Raw genomic sequence first — 5,870 nt, 5'->3', positions numbered from 1 at the left:
AGGAAGGAAGGAAGGAAGGAAGGAAGGAAGGAAGGAAGGAAGGAAGGGTGAGTGATAATCTGCAGTGAAATTTCCCCATTCTGAAAAATCTAATCTAGAGTGGCTTCAGTATCCATTAGGCCTAAATTTAGAGGTCACCTGACCTTACAGGAATCTGGAACCCTCCCCAGTGCCACCTCAGCACAAGGTATGCCAAATAAGGATAAAACTGCCTTCCTGACCTTGCATTGGACACACACATGTTTCTGTGTCCTTTGTCTCCAAGATAGATTCCCTGCTTAGGTAATGGGCTGGCCTCCCCAGCAATGAGAGTGAAACCCCCGGTTGGGGGCTGGGTTTCTGCATTAGGTTATATAACCATGGGCTTGCTTCTACCTGCTGCTCTCTCCCTGGCAGACGCCATTTGGGCAATAGGGGCCAAGGGCCCTTTCTCATGAGAAAGAATAAATAAACTTTTTTCTACTTTCTTAATCAGTCTCCAAACTCATTTATTGTGCTGTTGCACACAGAAGGAACGAAAGAAGGAAGGGAGGGAGGGAGGAGGGAAGGAAGATCTGAGTTCAAATCCAGTCACAGACTTTTACTAGCAGTGTGACCCTGGATGAGTCACTTAACTTTAGATTTGCCTTAATTTCCTCATCCCACTTTGCTGGGCATGGGGAACACAAAAGCAAAAACAGCTCCTGCCCTCAAGCTGCTTATATTTTACTGGGGTTGAAGCAACAAGGTCACAGGTGAGTAAATACCAGACACATTAATTAAAAAAACAAAAAGACAGCCGGATTTCAGGGAGGCAGGAGTGGGTAATGGATAATGAGCTGGACTTAGAGCTAGGAAGATGTGGATTGAAGGCAGACCCTGGACCAGGCAGGGTTCCCAGCAACTCTAACTATAAATTATAGGGGCAGTGCTAGGCTGTCTAGGCAGAGCAACTTTCTCCCTGAGAGTTCCCTACCCTGAAGAAATCACGAGCCCTGGAGGAAGTGGGGGGTGGGGGGTGGGAAGCAGACAGAAACAGAGAAAGGTAAAAGAGAGAGAGAGACAGAGACACACAGAGAGAGACAGAGAGAGAGAGACGGAGAGAGAGACAGAGAGACAGAGAGACAGAGACAGAGAGAGAGACAGAGAGACAGAGAGAGACAGAGAGACAGACAGAGAGAGAGAGAGAGACAGACAGAGAGAGACAGAGAGACACAGACACAGAAGCAGAGACAGAGAAGCTCATTGGAGATGGGTCAGTCAAATAGTTAGCTAAAGTAAGAGGTAAGAGTGGCAAACCAGTAGTTTCGCTAAGATAGTAAAGGAAAGAGTGAATTCCTCTCGAAGACTTTACAGGAAAGTATAGATAAGAACACACAGGAAGAGAAGGTATGGAGGGCTCGTGGTCTGCATCTGTGAAGGGTCTCTCCAACCGTGAGATCACCATTTGCTGTATTGCCCCAAACAGACAGATGAAGCCATTTCCAATCCACAAGTTTTTACTGGTGCACATTCACCTTGAATCAGTGCAGTCAGCTAACACTGAATGTGTGACCTTCAGTTAAATGAAGTCCTTTAATTGTTATTACCGAGTTTAGCTCCCTACGGCAGCTCTTGAGTCTCTCCTCTTCTCTGCACTCGCCCAGTCACTGCCCTAAGCATGTCACGCAGGCCCTCATTCCCTTCACAGCCTAGTGCAGGAGCTTCCCCACTGGTCGCCTGACTTCTCATCTTTAGCATCTTCAAATTACACTTCACACAGTTGCCGAAAGAATCTCCCAAATGCAGATCTGGCGTTGTCACTCTCCTCCAGAATCCTCTGCTTCCCCGTATCTCCTGGGGGGATCATCCAGACTCCTCCACTTGGCATTCAGGGGTGTCCACTCCCAGTCACTCCCCTGCTGATTTCTAGACTCGTCTCTCAATTTTACATTGAAACCAGCCTATTTGCTGCTCCCCAAACTTAGCCTTCACTCTTCCCTTCCCTTCATTGACCATAGGTTGACCCCTCGTGTGAGTTTAGCATTTGCTACACAAATTTGAACAGCATAGCTCCTCCTAATCCAACAAAATGAAGCAAATTAATTGCTAACTCTTGGTTTTGCAAACAATACATCCTGTTTGCCCAAGAAAGGATTTTGTATTCTGTGGATACTCAATTAACATTGAGCTTAATTTTGGAGGGTGGGGGACAGAAGAAACAAGATCATGAAGGATCTGAGGAAGAGAGCCTGGAATACACTGTAAGTTTCTTACTTCCAAACAAGTAACCAATTGTTCACCTTCTTTCCTTAGTGCATAAATCCCGATAAATTCCGGCTCCAACGAGTAGGTGGAAATGCAGAAAGGAATGTTTGCTGGCCTTGCTTGGCTATTAGAAGCAACACGTCCCTGGACACTGAAGTTTGGATGGTTGCTTACCAGCTGTATAACCTGGGTAATTAGCCACTTTGACTGGACATCGGGCAAGTCTGGTAAATGGGCCTGCAAGGGACTAGATGTCAGATGTAAGTTCTTCGAGGGCAGACTGGTTTCCTGACTATCTTTGTATCTTATTCACCTGCCAGACTGCCAGGCACTCTTAATAATTATTAATAATTAATGCTGGATGCTTGCCGTGGCACCTATAATATTCACATGTGCTGTTGAGCCACGGGGGGAGCCCACCCATTGGCTGGGACTAACCAAGGTGATCTCCTAAGGATGGGCCCCAAGGATGAACTGTGTCAGCCAACAGCAAACCCACAGTGTCCGAAAGGATCAGCTGAACATTGTCTTGGCCTTCAGGAAAACTAAGACTCAGCTCCCCAGCCACCGGCCTGGATGATGACCTTGAAGTCGGATGGGTGGGTCCTAGAGAACCGAAACTCACTCATACTCCAGACATGAAAGGAGCTAACAGCTTCAGGGAATCCTCTTAGTGAGAGACATCACTGGCTGGGACTCTGGGGGCCCAAGCTTACAGGAATACAGAGATGGCAACCCCCCCACACTCTTCTCAGCTCTATCTGGGTAGTATATTTGATCCCAGTGTACCTGGGGTTTGGTGAATGCCCAGACCATGGACAGTGGGAGTCCTCCTGCCTGACGATGTGAGGGCCCTGCTCCTGGGAGACAGGAGGCCCGGTGCAGGCTTGGATACTGTGCTGGCTGGCCTACCTTGTCATTGGGACAGTCTCTTACCTTTGACGTTGTGGCTAGAACTGCTGCGTCCTAAGTCTACCTGAGTCAATCTCCCTCCATTTTGCCCCTGTTCAGAAGTGAAGAACTTGTTCATTCACTGAGTGATACCATGCAAGACCCGTCTGAGGGCCACCTTCCTCCCAAATTAGACCCCCAGTCCAGAGAAAAGGGCTTGAAGCTTCAGCCGCAGGTGTGGGGAATGGAGGGACCTTCTCTTGAGCTCAAGTCATGGGTACCTCGTAGTCTAAGATGCTAGACTGTTTTGCTGCCAATCCAATGGGGAAGGCCTGAGAAGGCAGGGTTCCAGGAAGCTAGCCCAGAGGGGCTTATGGCACTGAATGTGGTGAGGCTAATGCTGTTGGAACTGAGTCAAAACGTGAGCTTAATCCTCACACCCTCCCAGAGAGTGACAGTGTTACATCCTTGAGGTGATAGAAGAAGTGTTTCTATGTTCATTTCAGCTATGCCTTTGAAGTAAATATTCCTTTGTAAAACCTAATCTTATTGTTAAATGATTAAATGAAAGCAGATGCTTGCATCCCCCAAGACTGGGGTAGTACGCTGCCTGCAGGGCTGTAGCAGGAACCACGCTGGCATCCCCAGGATGGCAGCTGGCACAGGTTCTTAGGTCTGCTTTACTAGGAAAGCCAGCTGCTTAAGGGGGTCGATAACCTTTGTTAATCACATTCACTAGTTCAAGGGAAAAGTCAGCACCCCAAACTTGAGAAAATATGGAGACCACAGAGCTCTGGCCCTGGAGTCAGGAGGACTTGAGTTCAAACCCCGCCTCAGACACTTAACACTTATTAGCTGTGTGACCTTGGGCTAGTCACAACCCCAACTGCCCTCCAAAAAGGAAAAAGAGAAAAATACAAGCAAAGAAACAGACCAACAGACAGGGCTCTGACTTCCTGAATCAACTACACACTTTACATACATCCCTGGATTGAGAGAGCCTTTAAATGTGAGCAGTTGGGGAGCTCTGAACATGTGGCCTCTCAGTCTTGATGAGGGAATCACTAGATCCTTCCCATAAGCCAGCTCCCAAAGCAAAATACCAACTCAGATTAGATCCACACTTCTCAGAGCCAGAAGGCATCACAACCTTCCCAAATCAGCCAAAGGTGTGAAAGCCTTCCAGACAAGCAAGCTTCCCTTAATGATCTGCACAGAGGCCAATTAATGGGCGGGGAAGATCTTAAGCTCCATTAACATTACAAGGGCTCATTCATCTCCAAAAAAGTTGCTTCTCTGAAGCAAACTTTCCTGAACAGAACTTGAGGGCCTGAATTAGCCTACAATGCACCAGGAAATAAAAGATGTGCAGCACCTGACCAGAATCATCAAACCGGGTCTTCCAAGAGCTTTCTTCTCTCAGATGATTTGACCGAGCACCCTGTAACACACCTTTTTCAAGCCTGTAAAGATAATTTCTTCAGTCCAAGTACAGAAGTTCTACATCCATCCTTATTAAGCCCTATGACTGTTTAGCTTCAATTGTCCATTAGCTTTGCCAACAATAAATAAAAAAAAAAAACTCTTTACAGGCTGAATGATTTGCCCAGAGGCACAAAGCTAACAAGTCTCTGAGGTAGGACTTGAATTCAGGTCTTCCTAAAAATGCTACATTTTGAAGTTAGCCAGAGAAACAAACTACTAAGTACAAATGCAGAGGGTCTAGGAGAAAGCCCATACTAGGGCAGGTATAGAAGCTGGATCAAGAACACCCAGTGACTGCACCGGAGTACCTAACAAACCTGGAAGGTGTAGGGATCGACTTTACTACATTCAACTTCAAACTAAGCACCTAAGAATGTTTTTTTTACTTCTTACAGGTCCTTTCTCAAAAGCACTACCCTGAAAGAGGATCTTACTTGAGGGGCAGCTAGGTGGCACAGTGGATAAAGCGCTGGGCCTGGAGTCAGTAAGACCTGAGCTCAAATCCAGGTTCAGATACCTGTGTGACCCTGGGCAAGTCACTTAACCACATCTGTCTCACTTTCATCTGTAAAATGAGCCAAAAATAGGAAACACTATCTTTGCCAAGAAAACCCCAAATAGGGTGATGAAGAGTGGGACAACTGAAAATTACTCTCCAATCCTCCAGGCTCAGCCTACTGCAGTAAGTGTCCCTGGGTCTCCCTACCTCTGACTGCCCCTATTCCCGTCTGACCATGTGATACTCCGGTGTGGCACTGAAAGCCAGGCTCCTTCCTATGTCCTTCGACACGCTAGGACCCAGTTAGACTTGCCTCCTTGAAATGCAAGCCTGTTCTTCATGCTTAGAACACTATGCCCCCTTACAAATGTACTCAACACAAGCCCAGCCCACCTTCTGGCGGAGGGAGGCCTTTCCTGGTCCCCAGGGCTGCTAGGGCCCTCTTCTCTCAGCTCACCTATTCTGTGTATGTATATGACATTCCTTCCCCAATAAGAGTGTAAGCTTCTTAAGGACAAATGCCCTCCCCTTTTTTGGGGGGGAAGGGGAAGAGGTTTTCCTTCTCCGCCTAATATTTAGCACAATGTCTGGCATAAAGTTCACTGAATCAAAATATGATATCATTTCAAAAGGCCTAACAGATTTAGAAATCTAAACACAGAATTTGAAGTAATGAAGCATTAAAATGCTAGTGAATTTAAAAAATAAACATTCATTCAGAGCTTGGAATTCTGTATTTTATTTTAACAAACACCACTCACTTGGCTGC

Source organism: Petaurus breviceps, unplaced genomic scaffold (assembly GCF_028583685.1).
Source record: "Petaurus breviceps papuanus isolate PSGF00001 unplaced genomic scaffold, PetGlider_PUasm1.0 208, whole genome shotgun sequence".
Taxonomy (NCBI): domain Eukaryota; kingdom Metazoa; phylum Chordata; class Mammalia; order Diprotodontia; family Petauridae; genus Petaurus; species Petaurus breviceps.
The sequence above is the reverse complement of the archived record's forward strand: the minus strand, read 5'-3'. Positions refer to the sequence as shown.